The following is a 19,355-nucleotide window of genomic DNA, read 5'->3' as shown; positions in this document are numbered from 1 at the left end:
ACAGTGAAAAAGGCAAATGTTTTGGTATTATTACAAAAATAGTTTTGCCCTTACTGACTCTCTGAAAGAGTCTCAGGAATCTCTAGGGGTTCATTGACCATGTGGAGAACTGCTGCAGGTCAAAATAATTGTTCCTTTTGAGTTGTGAATGTGTTAAGGTTTCAATGTAGACCAGACATATAGAAGCCTAGAAAGTTAGAGTTGGACATTACCACAGAATTAATTTAATTCCAATTCGTTACTAAGAAGTTGAGGAAGCTAAGGTCTAGAGAGGTTAAGACTTGATCAAGGTCATTCAGCTAATTAGTGTCAGAATTCAAAAGATTATTCATATGACTTGATTAATTCAGAGTTCATTTTTTTCTTTTGTGCAGTTAAAAATTTTAGAGATTTTTAGAAAAATTTTAATTTCGGACACATTTTATATAAATCTGTGACTAGAATATAAACATTTTATGCTATAATATGGATTCTATCAAATAGGATGTCTCAGGGGATAGATTTTTGAACTGTGACCCAGAATGCTAGGATCAACTTTCATTTATTTTTTTCATCTCTTTTTTTCATCTAGTTGAATATGAAATTGCTTGCTGTGATCATTTGGAAGGTTAAGTGAGAAATTGAGATAATTTAGCAATTAATGTGTAATCACTGCTAAGAAAAACCTCAAGATATACTCTCATAAAAATCAATATCAGTTTGACATTTAAGAGAGCAGCATATTATTATATATAAGATTGAAAAATAATTGAGCATCTTTAGAGAGTACTTCTTTTAAAAATCACTTTATTAGGGAAAGTTTTAAGCTTATTCATAAAAGAAGAGCATATAAACCATTACGTACCCATTACCCAGATTCAACAGTTTGCAACTCATGGCTCATTTTACTTTACCTTTTTCTTTATCTGTAATTATTCCCCCTCCCTCTGGGTTATTTTGAGTCAAATCCCAGGTATCATATAATTTCATCATCTATACAAATTTCAGTTTGTAAAAGAGTATTTCTTAAAATTTGTAATTAGGCATATGTAATGAAGTCAGGAGTTAATATCTAAAATAAATTTGAATTAATCTCTCAGTAGTCTTTTCTAGCCTAACCAACAAAAACTAGAAACAAACAAAAATGTCCTGCTTTTGATCCTGCCATCCTTCTTGTTCTTTTGCCTTATTTTTCTTTCCCTTACTCTAAACTTCTTGAAATAGAAGGCTCTGTGCGCTGTTCTTGTTTTTTTTCCTCTTCGCTCTTTTACTCACAGCAGTATCACTTCTGCTTCAACTACTATCCTGAAACTATTCAGTGATTACCAGTGCCTTTCCCATTTTCAAATCCATTGGCTTATTTTCAGTTGTTAGCAGCCTCTTCTGAATGGTTTCATGATGTTGACAACGCCTTGTTGAGACCTCTTTCTACTGTCTGCTAAAGTATTTTCTGTCTACTTTTCCCCATTGTTCCTCATTCTTCCTTTAAAATGTCAGATTTCTGGCCTCATTTCCATTCTCCTTTACTGTTATTCTACTAATTCTCTCTTCTGTCAGACTTGGTGCTCCTTTTTCAAAACAATTATTTCGTAGTACCCCATTTACTATACTGAAATGAAATTAGTAGACAAAAAAAACCGCTACACATACCTCTGTACCTATAGGTACATGTACATATGTCTGCACACAAAAAAAATTAAAAATATAGCAATCTAACATAAGCAAGTAATTATAAATTATGTATTTATCACAGTGATTAGGCATATATGCTCATATTAATATGTAATATTTATAAATATAATATAAATTTGAATTTATATATTTATTTATATTAATTGTATATTAACATGTATTTCAGTATGGGAAAGCTTAGGTACCCTAATTCTATAAGACAGAAAAAAGTAATCAATGCAAATATCCATATGCAGAATAGTCATGGATGCAGCTGCTGCAAATTAGACTAAGAAATAGGTATGTTATATTAGTGACTCAAATACCATGATCAGCATTGCTCTGTTACATGATTTTTTTCTAAAATGATGAACACCTTTTAGAAAGGTGCCAAATAAAGGACAGTCTTTCCATTTTTATAGTATTTCTCGAAAACTTAATGTATATTAAAACAGTGAAAAAATATTTCGCATATATGTATCCATATATTGAATTAGATTTTTGGCTTACCTGTCTTCTCTAAGTTTGCTATTTATGTTACCTTTTATATATCATTAATGGCATCAGAATTTGAAAACAAAAGTTAAAAGCTGTTACACCCTTTCTCATAGGAGCCATATCACTTTGAACTGTCCTTCTAGATAGACATTTGTTTTGGCTGCAGTAGTTTTATTAAGTCTTCAGTTTATTCTTAAATGTTGATTGACTGTCTTCAGGTGAGACACTGAAGCTTTTAAATTCTGAGTAGAATATACAAAGAATTAGCGAAATAATAAAAACTTTTATACTGATATAAATTAAAAACGATAATAGTTATAAATAGCATATAGTTTTTAAAATAATGCATGATTCATAGATTCCACTCAAATTAATGACAATTTATTGCATTTTAAATGAATTTACTACAGAAATATTATTCTGCCTCCCCAAATATTTTACCGTCTACATTTTTAAGGCCATATCTGTTCTAAAACGCATAAATAACTTTTTTACCTGTAGTTTTAGATTATTGGGGTGCCAATAATATGGTCTATTTTGGACCTAAATTTAAGTACAACAATTTTTCTTTATTATACAAGAGAGTTGTGCCCCAGATATAGCAATCTATTTTTTACTTGAAGGTGATTGTGAGTCTGAGAATGAACAAAGATTAGAAGGAAATTATTGTAAAATATGTGAATTATTTTGCCATAAAGAGATACCATAGAGAGATTTCTATAAAGATATTTAAAGAAGGTCCATAAAGGGATACCTATTTCTAACATGACCAGAAATAATTTTCTCATGTTGTTTGTTAATATAGAGTTAAGTATCTGTTGTTTTCTCTTTAGTATTTGAACTTCTGAACTACCCCCTGCTTTATACCTTTCGTTTTTTTCCCCACTATTGTTCATGTATTTGATAGCTAGATATCTTTTAATTGACTCATCTTTCCTGATTTATTTTATGTCAAATTGACAATTTAGCTGAAACTTAATGGATAACAATACAATTAAAGAATTGTAGTGTTGTTAACAAGGGTAGTGGAGATGGCTTTGCACAAGAAATATATAGGAATGTAAACTTACAAGACACGTATATAAGTTAGCAATGCTTTTTGTTACAGAAGTTTTATTCACGAAAAGATTCTGCCTTATTGGCCTTTTCTGAAGTGTGTATATATTGCCAAGAAATTGATTAATGAACAAAAAAGAAAAGACATGAACGTATGTTTTTAACTGAAGATGCATTTATCTGTACTTGTCCTCACCAGACCTGCAGTGTTTATATTTGGACACCATATGCTAAATGTCTTTCTCTGTAAATAAAATTTAAGTGGAAAAAATCAGCTAATCAAAATTAACTTGAACATTAAAAATTCCCCCAAATAGTATAAGACAATATGAAATCTTTTCTCTTATTTCACACTGTAATATAAATGAGAATTTGGGGTACTTTCCAAATAATTACTATACCGACATGAAAGCGATTAAATTTCCATTTGTTACTGTTAAAAGTAAAAGAGTAAATTCTAGGGTTGTTAAAATCTTGATGCCTAGGCCACAGCCTAGAGTCATTAAATCCCAGATCTTGGAGGGTGAGATCTAGATATCAATATCTTTTCAGAAGTCCCCAGGCAATTCCAGTGCACAGTTCAGTTGTTATATCTTTTTAATATAAAAGCTCTGTAAATAAAACTTTCTATCAAGTACTGAGGAAACTAACTCTTGGTGGTCAAAATATTTTAAAGATTTAGTTTTTGTACACTAATTATTAGAACCTTCAGTGTCTCATGGAAGCATTAAAAAAGAGAACAGTCTGTGGTGGAGACTTAAGAATTATTGAAAGTCATTAAAATGGTGTACCTGTTACTCATTGTAAAATTTGGAAGTAAAAGTTAATTCTGTTGAATCTAGTTTTGTGTTTCCTGCCTGACCATATTAAAATCACTCAAAATAGGCAGTTCATGGTTTTATCTTTATCTTAAAGAGCTCCTGAGATGAAGTTTCTGTAACCTCTTTTTGTCTCTTGTTCTTCATGAAGATTCTTTATGTCTAACCTAAATTGTTCTATCTTTATATTTTACCTTCTGGAGGTATAGACCATTTGATCATTGGTGTGTATATACACACACATACCCCTACATAAACACATTTTTAATACTTATCATTCATGTACTTGAAGACTGAAATTATTTCTTTTAATCTAGATAGCTTAAGTTAGATAAACTTTCTTCATAATCCAATTAGAAAATTCTCCATTTGTCTATTTTAGGTTTTTATAAAAAGGAAATAGTTTACATTAGGAATCATTGTTTTACTAATCTTGCTGTTAAAAAGAGGGGAGGAAATGACTAAAATCAGTTCAGAGACAGTATGGAGCACCCAGATTCTGAAAGGGTTGGGAACAGATGGGATCAAGAGGACATGTGTAAAAATCATCTCTGAAAAGAGCTGGGGCAGGTTCAGGTATGGATGTAGTTACAGATGTGTTTTCAGTTGGAGAGGCAGTGTATTGAGGGATTTTATACCTTACTGCATTTCTTTCCCCATCAGGGAGACATTAGGTCATCCCAAGTTTTTACAGGATAGAGGTAATATTGGGGTCTTTATTAGAGTGCTCACGTTTGGAGACAGTATTATGAACTGTTAGTAATCTTGTAATTTTAATAAATATACTGATCATTAAAGCAAATTGTTCAACTACCCTGGTCAAAGATTTGGATTTTAAGTATATTGACTTTACTTTTCAGCAAACATTTAAATTGATTCTGTGAGATAGGAAAGTGACTATAACTTTATGTTTTTTGATAGTCACTTAAAAACAGACTAATTGTCATAAGTTTGACCTAAGATCTGTAAGATGTGAAATAATACAATTGGTGCAAACACAGCCCTAGTTATAGTGGTGAATGGTGAGAATTAACAAATTGAAATTTCATATTCTGAGAGGGCATGCTGTTTATATATGAAGGCTATTGTAAACACTTGATTGCATTTGCCCAATTTGTGTAAAATTATGACTATTCCTTGAATTTTAGTAAGTAGTAAATAGGAATTGGAATGTTCCACTTAAATACTAAACTTCACAATTGAACCATTGTGGAGAAACTAGGGTTCAGAATAAAAGCCACTTTAATTGGAGAAAATTTTAGGGAACTGGAATTTATTAAAAAAAAAAAAAGACTAACGAGGTAATTCAGACATGTTTCAAATACCCAGGATAGTGATTATATGTCAACCAACATTATTTAGTGAAAAGATAAGAAAGCTTAATCTTCTGCTACATTCTGAGGGATGTAGACCAGTTTGTTCATTCATTCATTTAAAACCATTTTCTTGTGTACCATGTGGAAGCACTATGCCAAATTCTAGAGATGCATCTGTGATCAGTACAGATACGACCCCACTATCATTAAGTATATGTTTTAGTAGGGAGACAGACATCGAACATCTGTTTATCATATGGCTGTACTTCAAAGGAGAGGTTTCGTGGGTGCTCTGAGAGCACGTGATAGGAGAAAGATGTGAGAAGGGAAAGATAGGAGAAAGAACAGAGTGTAAGGAGGTAGTAAAAGATTAGGATGGTTATAGAATACTTTGTGGACTAATCAATCTGTTAAGCTCCTTCCCCTAATTAACTCATTTATTCATTATGAGGAAATTCCACATAACCAAAACGAAGTGAATAGGAATTTTTAATATTTCTACTATGTGAAGATAATCACTATTGTTGGCATTTTGGTGGATATTTTAGTACTTTTTGTGTATGTATGTATGTGTGTGCCCATATAATTTTTACAAAAATTAAAGTAAAATAACCCCTTTTTTGGAAGGCCTTAAAAAGTACATGCATTTTTATTTCTATAAGGTTATTGGAAAATTTCATTTCTACACCTGAAATTTATGATACTTGGCTCTCTATCACTGCTATATAAATAACAGTAATTATTCTCAGATACTGTCAGAACATTTTGCTATAGCCTCACTTACAGGCTGCTTTGATGACTTATGTAGATGAATCTCCATTTATAATCCAGAGCAAATATGTGTTTATTGAGGTGTTGTATATAACAGGTAATGTAAATGTTTCTTGTTTTTAAATTTTTACATAATTAAATGCTTATGAATTATGTATTTAATTATAGCCCTATACAAATTTAAAGACTCGGTGGATTTGCAATACTATAATCCAGTAGTTTGAATAAACTTATCCTCTATTTTTGACATGTTCTTTTTATATATTTGTGTGTCTGTCTACTACTAAATTGCCGATATCCTTCTACATTTTACTGGCTCTTTTTGCCACTTTTGGAGATTAAATGAAATTATTTTATGTGACTATCGAGTCTTAAATATTGAAATATACCGAAGTAACTTAGATGTTTTTACTTTTCATGTATCAACTGCCTTTTACCTTTTCAAAAATGTCTTCTTCAACAAACGAACAGGACAAACAAAAACTCATGGACACAGACAACAGTTTAGTGGTTACCAGAGGGAAAGCGAGGTTTAGATAAGGGTAAAGGGAGTCAAATATATGGTGACAGAAGGTGGTTTGACTTTGAGTGATGAGCACACAATGCAATATACAGATGATGAATTTTTAAATTGTACACTTGAAACCTATATAATTTTATTAACCAATGTCACCCCAATAAATTTAATTAAAAAAATGGTTTCTTACATGATAGAATTTAATGGTATATTTCTTAGAGATTTTCTTTAGTGAGCAAGATCAAGTAAACTGAGTTTTCCCCTTAGCTTTTAATCCTCCTGCTTCCCCAACTTTCATGAGGTGGTTCTTAAGAATTGAGTGATTTAGATGGGGGATTATTTTATTGTGATATGTGCAAGATCATACTTTGGTATTATCATTTGGCCTTTGTAAAGAAGGTGCTGTTTTGCAGTACTTGGTTATGTCCCAGTAGACCAAAGTGCTCTCTCCAGTACGTATGATTCTCCTAGGACTTGGAATTTGTGGTTGCTGGGTTGCCAGTGGTAAGGTAGAGTCTGCATAGAAACTTGGCTGAGCAAATTCTTGTATGGCTATTAGCGGGCGTGGAAGAATGTGTTCAGGTAACCTTTGGATCGAGAATACATTCAGGAGGTACTGTTGCCTTGGCTCCTGGCTTGGGGGGCTGGTCTGGCCCTTGTCCCTGGATTTTGAATGAGACACGTTGGCAGCTGTCCAGATTGCAAATAAACCTTCTCAAGTTCCAGGCCTACCTTGGCTTGTCTGAGAGCAGTGTATGGGGATAGCAGCACCCTAGGTGGACGCCCAGCTTTGCCAAAGATCAGTCTTCTTTCTTGAGAGCTCTGCTGCTTATCTGTTGACAGTCTGGGAGCAGATTGCCAAGTACAGGTCAGGAGGTGTATATGACCTGTAAAAGGATCCTCTCCTTTTCCAATTAGGCTGTTCAGGGTTTGAGCTTCATTTGGTTATTTGTTTAATGTTATTTTGTTATTGATTTAACACTTTTTATGTCTAGTCAAAGTTTAGACTTTTGTAGCATTTGTTTGAGGGAATATGGGCTGTATCAGAAAATTTGTAATGCTACCCTTATAAAGAAATGGAAAGTGGCTTTTTAATGGAGTGGATTAATGTATTCCCAGTTAACAGTAATTAGTAACATTAACAAGGTACTTTGAATATAAGGTAGTTTGATATGTAGAGCACATTAGTCTTTTGTTTTCTTGTAATGTGTGGTGTATCTTTGCTTTAAGACTTCATTCCACTCATCTTTTCATACTTCTTTCAAAACAGATCTTTGTCCTGGTCCTTGCCCTTCACTAGCCCCCTCTCCCTCAGTCCCATGCTTGTGAATACATCGTTTTAGCAGTTTAAGTGTTGTTGTACAACACAGTTCACTTGTCTTTCTCCTTCAGTAGGTTGTAAACACTCTGGCTTTATTCTTTTGTGTTCAGGGCCAAATACTTTGCCCTGTTATAATAGATGCTCAATAAATGTCTATTCAGTGAATAATTTCACTGCAAATTCACATCGCAAATGTGAATGTATTGTTTATTCCTTTAAAACGTTTTCTCCAATTATAAATTCTTGGTCATTTCATCAACGTAGAATCTCTAAGAGGTGTAGAGATTGGGATAGTCAAGGGCATAATGAACCTGAGCACCAAGAATATTGCTTAAAAAAACAAACAAACAAACAAACAAACAAAACCACCCCAAACTAGTAGCAATGTAAGAAAAGACTTTTTAGGGAAAGTGAAACTATAACTGAAAAGGTGTCACGTAAAAACCCTTTCTTTAAATTTGGGAGGATGTGGTGGTATACAGGATGTGTGGCCGAGACGAAATCATTTCCATTGTGAAAAAAAGTTTAACCTCAGATTCTTTGTATAACTATTAGAGTTAGAGCAATCATTTTTAAAAATTACAAAGCTAAATTTAGAAATTTATGCACATTTCCTCTTTTTAAGCTCCATCCTGAGGGTTTGAATTCTACTTTTTCTGGCCTCATGGTTGAACAAGTCTGAGTAAGAAAGACTGCTGTACTTATAAACACATACACACTGTAGCACCAATTTGAGTTTTCATAGAATTTATTTTATTTTTGGATGAAAGTTAGAGATAACACTTTTATTTCTATTACAAAAGCAATAACTACCCTTTGGAAAGTTTGAAAAATATGAAATGTGTAAAGGAGAAAAGAAAATTCATTTATAATGCCATCACTTAAAATAAGTATTAATATATAGCATGGTTTAAAAAATTTTTAATTTATTAATTGTTGTTTCCATATCAGATAAATATTATACTCTACTTAAAGGTTTTCTTTTTTTTGCTAATTGTAATTTATCTAGAATTTATTGTGGACTATGGTTGGAAAGCTTTTTGAAAATTGTAATATTTAATCATTTTCCTTTTGTCACTGAGAAAGAAAAATCAGATCTTTCAAATTTTTATTAAGGAAGTTATTTAATTCTTCATAATCTTTATTAAAACCCCATAACTTTTTTTGAATAGTATCTTTTACATTGTGCTCATTTAAAATTAATCACCTAATAAGTGAATGCATTCTTTTGTCGACAACAGACCAAAACCATGTGGATAGAGTTTGTATTCTCCTAGACCACCACCTGGTTGCTCATCTTCAACTAGAAACTAAGCACTGTTTTCATTTTGGTGTGTGTACTTCTATATCTCTTACTATTATTTACAGTTTCAGGCTTATAGAAATATGTAGTTTTGTACGTGTTTTTTGACATAAAAGAGTGCAAAATGTTTTGCAACTTCATTTTTTCCTGTAACAACAGGCTTTAGGTGTCTCTTGAAAGGTAAAGATTCACCTTACCATTTTTAATTGCAGCGTGTAGTCCAGATATTGCATAATTTATTAAACCATTTTCTTTATTGAGAGGCATTTAGATTGTTTGCAGCTTTTTATTTTCACTTTTAGTGCTATAATAAATATCCTTGGTGTATGCTAAGAAGTGCTGGTTCAAAGGGTTTACTGGTTAATAGTCTCACTAACAGAACAACTTGATGTTTTTGTTTTTAAATTTTTATCACTGCGATGGGTGAAATAAGTATCTCATTGTTGTTTAGTTATATATATTAATATCTTTCCTTAGGGGAAATACAAAATTTAATGGTAAAGGTGGATAAAATACGATGTTCTGGCAAAATTCTTTACAGATATGGCTGGCTGCTTGAAACAGACTTTCTGTATAAAAGGTAAAAAAAAAGTTGGACTTCTGATTTATATAACAAAGCACTTAGCTTTCTTCCCCCAATTCATTTTTGTTAGTATAATTTTCACATAACGTGCACTATATATAACACAGGGAAAAAGTATTCTTTGCTTTTCAGTTTCTAGAACCAGATATTTTAAAGTCTTAAGACCATGGAAAACATTCCTAAACTTTCAGAACACAGTTTAGTTAATAAAATATGGAACCAAAATACCATATTATATTTTCATTTAGAGGAATGGAGAAATAATAAATTTTAAAGTAGTTTGGAAAATAGGCAGGTAATGGATTAATTAGAATTCAGATATTTTAGTTCAGACTGTAGCTTTTACAATGATAAATTTAAGTATTTGTATGTTTATTAGCGGTTTGATTCATAGTGCACGATCTATATGATAAGCAAACTGACACAAATAAGAATATGATATTAAAAGGAAATGATCATAGAGACTTCTGGTCAAGATGGCAGAGTCGGTAAACAACTGTGCTCGCCACCTCCCATGAACACATCAAAATTATAATTAAATTATAGAACAACCATCCTTGAGAACCACCTGAAGACTAGCTAAACAGAACTCCTATAACTACAGACATGAAGAAGAAGCCATGTGGAGACTGTTACAGTCTGCATAGAAGGGAGGTAGAAGGGGAAATTACTTTCCCACTTCTTTCAGGAGGAACTTTGTCATTGTTTCACCCTACTTCTCTGCATGGCTTTGTGCCTTTGCTCCTTGTTATTGCTACAAAGCAGCCTGCTTTCTGCTGTGCCCTTTGTAACTGTTCTTGCTCTCACTATGTATATACAAATCTGAGGTTTTGCATAATGGCAAAAGAAAGAAATGGTCATAAATTTGTTTTTATGGTATTCAGTTCTATATGTCTTATATCGATTTAATGAAAATAAATAATAGGAATAGCTCTACCTTCACTTTTTTACTTTCTGGAAGGAAAAATGCTTTAAAAGTAAACCAGAATAAAAGATAATCATTCCCTTAATTATTTCTAATGCTGTTTAACTTTGTTAATTAAATTGTTATTGCAATGCTTTTAAAAAATAAATGCATATTTAAGATAGTATATTTAAATGTTTTAGTTCATAAAGTTTCATTAGTGTTACTTTTTGTAATGTGTCAGTCTTTAGGAACTATATGTTGTGTTTATTAACCTTTTTGAGTAATGGCAAAAATCATTGTTAAAATAGGATACTTTAAATATGTATGTTAAAATTCTACTTAAACATATGAAATTTTTTGTTCTTTACAGAGACAAAGTAAGATATGTACTGGATTTGAAATTCTGTAGAGATGGACTAATGGTGGTACACATCTGCTTCCTTGGAAACTTTAATCTTAGCATTTGACACTATATTGTTTGTGTAGGTTCTAACCTAACATATAGCCTTATTTAGCTATTTAGGTTGAAGAGGGCATTTCTTATGCATCTGTTCAAGCAACAAATATCTAATAATTCTCCATATTATATACTGTATTGATGGCAGTGTATGGACAAGCAGGATATGATTCTTGTCCTTAAACTCTAAGGCAGCGGTCCCCAACCTTTGTCGCACCAGGGACTGGAGCTCCTATGAGAATCTCATGCCTGATGATCTAAGCTGGAGCTGAGGCGGTGTTGCTAGCACTGGAGAGTAGCTGCAAATACAGATGAAACTTCACTCGGCTGCCGCTCACCTTCTGCTGAGCAGGCCAGTTCCTAACAGGCCACAGACTGGTACTGGTCAGTGGCCCGGGGATTTGGAACCCCTGCTCTAAGAAAAGAGTAAAATTTAACAACAAAGTACAAAACAAAGCAGAGAGAAAGTAATGCTATATAAAGTTAAGAGCAGGTGAAGAGGAAGAAACACCTAATTCTGGGAAGGATTATAGCGGAAGACATCAGGGAGGAGAGATTTGCTCATTTGTGAAGCAGTGAAGAATAGGGGAGAAGCCTTTCTGGTAGGAGGAGTGCATATTGTATGTGTGGAAGGGTGGCTCTTCAGTGTGCTTGGCACAGAATACATGCTAAGTATGGAAGATGACCCTTGGAGAAATTGACCCATTCACTCTAGTGAGAGGGATGCTGTCTGAGTGCCTTCATCTCTAAAATGGAGTTGACATGTTGATCTGTGCTGGGTGATAACTTAGCTTTCCAGGTTTTCAAGATTGCATATGTTTCCTCTAGTGTCATTTGGAGAAACTGTTTCTATCCAAGATAAGATAAGACAAAGGAATGGGGCGAGTGGGGTGTCACCTAAACCACACAAGGACAGATGAGGAGCTTTGCTGGAGTTCACAGTGAAACTAATTATTCTGAGTAACCTTACTCCAAATATTAAAGTGAGGTGGGTCTTGTAAAGTTAGACAGGATAATAGAGATAACTTTGGAATGGGTTTCACAGTTCTTTCTTTGTCTTAATGAAATTTTCATAAATACATGTCCTTTGCATTTTGAATCTAAATTTGGGTATTTTATTGGAAGTTAATGATAGGTTGACATGCAACTGATATTCCTTAATTACTTTAATTCATATCAATTTAAAATAGCTTTATATTGTGGAATTTTCTTGGTTTCCTTCTTTTACCCTCATATTCAAGATGATGGTATCTTATTGCCGCTTCTTCCACAGAATCTTGTTTTTCTATCTTTTCTCTATAGCTGGTTAAAAAGAAAAGTAGAAAGACTTATGATTTGTTATTTAGTATGGTGATTTTTACAAATCTCTAATTTCCCCCTTTGCCTACTATTTATTTAGTTTACCGTACTAAATGAATTACCGTTTTCTTAACCAGTTTGTGGCTCTGGTTGTTATACTTTTCATCTTTGCTCTGATATTCCATTCCTTGATTTATGTTTCTTTTTTCTTCTTTCTCTTTTATGGCTGTTTTCTATCTGCCCTTGTTTCCTTGTCCCATATCTAACATTTTTGTGCTTACCATCTCTTAAACTGTAATCAGATTCTCTGTTTGACCAAGGATTCTGGGTGTCTTCATGAAACTCTCTGAAATCTACTTGTTGCAAATTTAGCTTTTCACAAAAGAACAAGCGATAATCTTTGATATCCCCAGATAGCTTTTTGGTCTGTTTTTCGTAAAGTGCTTCTAGTTTTCTCCCAAGGGTTTCTATTTCTTTCTCCTTTGGGAAGGAATCTATACTTGTATGAGGTCTTGTTTTGATTTCAAATGAGAAATATTGCATGGATTACATGATGGAGTTCACTGAACCGGTAACCCCACTTGTGAAATTAGGACATTGAAATAAGCTTGTTAAATGAGGCTTTCAGCATTCCTCCCTTTGTCTCCTCCTGTATTTTAGTGACAGCTCATAGGGTGGAGCTCTTTATTTTAATGAAATATTTTACAGCCGGGGTAATTTCCGCCTCTAAGATGGCATTTGATATCATATTTGTTATTGTTGTCTTAAACATCCTACTTGCCTCAGTAATAATGACATGTACCATAATTAGGCAAAGGCTGTGTCAAGAGATCAATAAAATCGATTATTTTGACAATAAAGGCACTTTTATGGCCTTTTTTTTGTCATTTAGTGTTTGCCAGCATTTTTGAAGGGTTGGAAATTACCACCTAGATTGAGAGCAAAACGGTAGCTTGTGTTTTATGGAGAATTCAAATTTCTGCTGAAGGGTGAAGGGATAGAGGAAGCAGTTTGAATATAGTTCTTGTTTATCAGAGTTTGCCTTCAGTCGGATCATGGTGGGAAGGATCTTTTGTATGAGTGGGTTGAGAGATCCCGAATGGGGGCGACTTTATTTGAGGGGCTTGGGGTTAAGAGAAGTTTGAGATAATTAGGATTGGGCACAGAATGGAAGTGAAGTTGAAAGTTGAAGTTAGGAGTGTAATATTGAGTCAGGCTGGGGAAAACAAATAGACCACAGGACTTGGCAATAAGGAACAGAGCAGAGCGAAAGGGAAGTTTGTACCTTAAGGAGGCAAAGAAAAAGAATAGGATGAAGCAGAGGAATAAAGTACTAGTTTGCTAGAGGTGGAAGACTTGCTGTAGTTTGAACTGGTCATAGATAAACTGGAAGCCATTTTTGTTAGTCCTTGGAACTGGTAGAGGAGGCATGAGTATAATGATGTAGGGAGTCACTTCGTAATTCATTTTGCATTAGTTTAGTCTTTGATCCACACTTTTATTCTTCAAATATCGGTGTGTCACATGTATAACATTTTTCACTGAGTAAATGTAAATTTTCAATTGTTCATCTAGTCACTTAGTGACTATTTTATTGAGTGCCGAGTATATGCCCAGGCTCCTACAGCTCTGGAAAAGGGAGAGAAATGTAAAAGTCCCGGTCTGTTCCATTGCTGGGTAAGCAGAGGAGTGAGTTCATTATAATGTGAAATTGCATTGGTTCATATGCGATTTTCTCCAAGTTAATCTTTTGAATCACAGAGTAGCAACCTTTCTCATATTAAGAAAGTCACAGCAACATATAAGCCATAAGAAAACCTGAAAATTCTGCTAAAGTAACTTTTTTGGGATAAAGCAATGTAGTGTAGTAATTAGAAACACAATTAATTTGTCAGATTTATGCCTCTTTTTCTTTTGGGTTAATCCCCCCTCCCCTCCCGCATTTTAAGTTCTTCTCTATTCTGGATCATCAAGGTAATTTGTGGAAACTTCTAGAAGCTTTATTGTTTGCCATTCATATGTAGATTTATAACCCACCTGTGCATAATTTTTGTGTATGACGTGAGGTGGGTCTCAAATTTAAGTTTTTCCAAATGTATATCTAGTTTTCCTAGTAGCATTTATTGAAAAGGTAGTTTTTCTCCTGCATTGCTACTTTTATTCCGCATTGCTATTTTTGTTGTAAATCAAGTGTATTAATATTTGTATGAATCTTTGTTCTATTTCATTGGTCTGTTTGTCTATTCATGTGCTATTACCATACTGTCTTATTTATTATTGTAGCTTTATAGTAAATCTTATTTTCCTATCTAGTTCTTCTTAGAGATTTCCTTGGTTATTCTTGGCCCTTACATTTCTGAATGAATTTTAGAATCAGCTCGTCAAGTTCTGAAAAAAAAATCTGTTAGAATTTTAATCGAAATTGCACTGAACCTAGAGATTTCTTTGGAGAGAATTGTCCTCGTCTAGGATCATAGTGTATTGCTTAACTTACCTTAAGTCTTACTTAATTTTTCTTAATGATGTTTTATAATTTCAAAGTTTTCTCTGTAGTCTTAAATTACATATTTTTTCTTTTTAATATTTACTTTGCTCTAATTTCAGATTTTTAGAAGAGTTGCAAGAACACTATTCTACAGAAATTCCTGTGTATCCTTACCCAGATTCCTTAAATGACCACCTTACCACATTTTCTTTATCCTTTTCCCCATCTTTTTACACCCACACCTGACACTGAGAAGTTTTTGAGTGTAAGTGGCAGACTTACACCTGCCCCGTCATTCCTAAACATTTTCTGTGTGTATTTCCTAATAACTAAACCATTCTTCCACACAACCACAGGTAACATTTATCAGTAGTATCATTTAAAATCTGCAGACATTCAGAAATCATAAATCATCCCAAATATTACATTCATAGCAAAAGTAAATCCTGGATTATGTGTTGCATTCAGTTGTCATGTTGCTTTAGTTGCCTGTTATCTGTAATATTCCTCATCTTCCTTTGTGCTTCATGACCTTGAAATTTTTGAATGATTTAAGCTGGTTATATTGTATAAAGGCTTCCTATTTGGGTTTGTTTGATATTTCTTCATGATGAGATTTAGATTATACGTTCTGGCAGGAGTACCACAGAAGTAGTACTAAGCAGAGTTTTAATTATTTGATTAAGGTGGTGTCTGCCTTTTTACGTGTAAAAGTACTATTTTCTGATTTGTAATTAGTAAGTATCTTTGGGGAGATGAACATATTTTTAAGTTAGATTTATTCCTAGGTATTTGATATTGTTTGATGCTATTGTAAATGATATTTAAAACATTTTCATCTATTGTTGGTATATAGAAATATTCATTTCTGTACATTGAACTTATATTCTGCGGACTTATTTATTAGAATTTATCTGTAGATTTAAGAACTATTTTCTTTGTTTACAATCATGTCTGCATTAAAGACAGTTTTATTGCTTCCTTTCCAATCCTTGTATCTTTTTCTCCTTTTTTGTACCTTACTGCACCAATTAAGACTTCAAGTAAAATGTTAAAGTGGTGGGAACATCTTTACCTAGTTTCTATTTTTAAAAATAGAAACTTTTTAAAAGGAGAAGCTTTTTACGCTTTATCGATAAGTGTGATTTTTTTTTCCTGTAGATATTTAGATCATTAAGGAATTTATCCTTTCTTCCTAGTTTTCTGATGATCTTTTAAAAAATAAATCACAAATGACTGTTGAATCTCATCAAACTTTTGTATTATTCATGTTGTGAATTCTAATGATTGATTTTTTTTAAGTCAAGTTTATGGAGGTATAATTTACATAAAATAAAATTCACTTTTTTAGGAGTACAGTTTTACATTTAGAATAGTTCCATTTCCCCCAAAAGTTCCCTCATTATTCTTTGCAGTCAGTTCTGTTCTCCCTCCTCAGCTCCTTACCATCCCTAATCTGATTTCTGTCATTTCAGATTAGTTTTGCCTGTTCTAGCATTTCATATAGATGGAATCTTACGCTATAATTCCTGTTGTCTCATGTCTTTCACTTAGCATAATGCTTTTGAGATTCATCCATGTTATTGTGGCTGTTTGTAGGTTCAGTCCTACTTATTGTTGAGTATGTTTGCATTGTACAGATATTTGTTTGCCTGTTCATCTGTTGATGGATATTGGAACTGTCCAGTTTGGAGCAATTACAAAAATAAGCTGCTATAAACATTCAGACATAAGTCTTTGTGTAGATGTTTCTCTTGGGTAAATACCTAGGGTTAGGACTTCAGGTAGTATGGTAAGCAAGATAGAAGAGTTCCAGTTATTTTGCATCCTTACTCACATTTGGTATTATAAGTTTTTAAAAGTTTTAGCTATTCTAGTAGATGTGTAGTGGTATCGCATTGTGGTTTTAATGTGCATTTCTCTAATTATAATATCGAACGGACTTCTTTTCCTGTGCTTCTTTGTCCTATAATAATTTAAAGTATCTTTTCATTTATTGATTTTTTTTTAATATTAAAGTTGTTTCCTAGAGTAAACCAAATACAATCAGTTGTGTTATATTGTACTTTTAAATTATTACTGGATTTGGTTTGCTAATATTTTATTAAGGATTTTTGTATTTATATTCATGAATTTTATTATCAAGATTACTTCAGGATGAGTTGTGGAATTCTTTGCACAAGGCTGTATATGATCTGTCACATTAATTCCTCAACCATTTTCTTCTGAGAAAATAATGGATAAGTGAAATATATAAGAAAAGTTGAATTATTTTCTTATTTGTGGCATAAACATATAGGACTAAAAATTTGTTTCTGATGCCTATTTGAATATTTCTGGAGCATACACAGAATACAGTTAGTTCTGCAAATTATCTGTGGTGCGCACTAAACTCTTCTGTGTAATCAGCATTTATAAAATGTTTATTATATCCTTGGCTTGAGGGTACATATGTGAGTCAGAATGATCCCCATCGTCAGGGTGCTTTAGTGAGAAGAACATAAATATTAATAATAACACTTTCTCAGTTTCTGTTGGAAGAGTGTATGTAAGATAAAGTAGGAACAGAGATGAGAATGAGTGGTGGGAAGAGATTGGGCTGAGGCAGGGAAAACCTCAGAGAAAGGTGATGCAAGATTCGGTTTCTGGAATGATTTTGTTAGAGAAAGCTATTTGAACAAAGTTGTGGCGATCAGATCAGCCTGGAGTACTTAGGGAACTTGGAGCAATTGAGAATGGATGGAGAGTGTGGACCTGAGAAAGGAGGTTGGAGAAAGTAGTTATGTAAAGATATAAACATTTGCCATGCTATTAAACCAATGAAAAAATTGAGGCAGTATGATATTCCTTTATAGGCAATATATACTTTAAAAACAATAATAGAGAATGTGGAAACTGAAGAACAAATGAACAAACAAAACAGAAACAGATTCATAAAGAAAACATTTTGATAATTGCCAGGTGTGAGGAGGGTTGGGGGATGGTGGAAAAAGGGGAAGGGATTAAGAAGTTCAAATTGGTAGTAAGAAAATCGTCATGGGGATGTAAACTATAGCATAGGAATTATAGTCAATAATATTGTAATAATGATGTATGATGTCAGATGGGTAGTAGATTTATCGGGGTGATCACTTTTTAAGTTATATAAATATCTAATCACTCACTGTGTTGTACACCTGAAACTAATATAGTATTGTATGTCATCTGTAATTGAAAAATTAAAAAAAAGCTATTAAAAAGAAAAAAAACAATGGCATTACACTCTATGTTAAACGTTGATACAACCAATGAACTGAGGAAAAATGCTGAGAGATCTGTAGACTCACTTGCTATATAGATGACTAGTATTAGATCATGAATCTCAACGTACATTGTTTTTAACTTTGTGCTGGGCTCTTTATCCATTACCAGGTTTCATTAAATCCAAATTCTACTCTAGTAACCCATCAATTGTGAGGTGCACAATTATTTTATCATAATCTTAAAAAAGATGCCAAGGAGTGCAGTAACTGTTAGGATTGTTGCTCTTATTTTACAAGTATAGTGATACTCAAGGTGAAGCAGCAAAGCCTTCTACCTTATGCGGAGCAAGGAAATGCCAGATAGTCGAGCTGAATTCAGAAAAGAAAGAAGCACTCGAGATCTAATTGTGAACATTTGTTAGATTCTGGAGTGCTCCAAAGAATTACAGAAGATGATTAGTCTGTGTCTTAACGGAACACAGTAAAGCCTTTGACTGCGTGGATCATGAAAAGCTATGGGTTACTCTGCAGGAAATGGGTGTGCTTTCATACTTGATTGTCCTGAAGTGTAACCTGTATGTTGAATAGTAAGCCACTGTAAGGCTAGAATATGGAGAGACAGAATGGTTTTCTATAGGCAAAGGTGTCAGACGGGTGCATTTTGTCTGCCTATGTGTTTAATTTGCATGCAGAACTTATTGTAAAACTGAGCTAGACTCAGAAGAAAGAGGAATGAAAATTGGTGGAAGAAATATTAGTAACTTAAGCAGATGACACCATTTTACTGGCATAAAGGAGCAATGATTTGAAACAACTTCTGATAAAAGCAAAAGAAGAAAGTGCCAAAACAAGACTACATTTGAGTATCAAGAAGACAAAAATCATGACTACAGAACTACACAACTTTAACATAGAATACGAGGACATTGAAATTGTTAAAGATTTTGCTTATTATGATTCAGACATCCTGTCAGGTGGAGACTGCAATCAAGAAATCAAGAGGAAAAAATGAGACTTGGAAGGATAGTAATGGAAGAATTAGGAAAGATCATCAAGAGCAAAGATGTGTCATTAGAGCCATGGCTGAGATCATCCACACTCTTGTATTCCCTATTACTATGTATGGATGTGA

General features: G+C 33.1%; 1 protein-coding gene across 7 annotated transcripts in view; it reads left to right on the top strand.

The window, feature by feature from the left end:
• Nucleotides 1–19,355, top strand: part of MYO6 (myosin VI) — a 137,198-nt gene that overhangs the window by 13,438 nt on the left and 104,405 nt on the right. The gene's annotated exons all lie outside the window — the stretch shown is intronic.

The sequence above is a fragment of the Pteropus medius genome, unplaced genomic scaffold, assembly GCF_902729225.1.
Source record: "Pteropus medius unplaced genomic scaffold, Ma_sr-lr_union100, whole genome shotgun sequence".
Taxonomy (NCBI): domain Eukaryota; kingdom Metazoa; phylum Chordata; class Mammalia; order Chiroptera; family Pteropodidae; genus Pteropus; species Pteropus medius.
The sequence above is the reverse complement of the archived record's forward strand: the minus strand, read 5'-3'. Positions and strand labels throughout refer to the sequence as shown.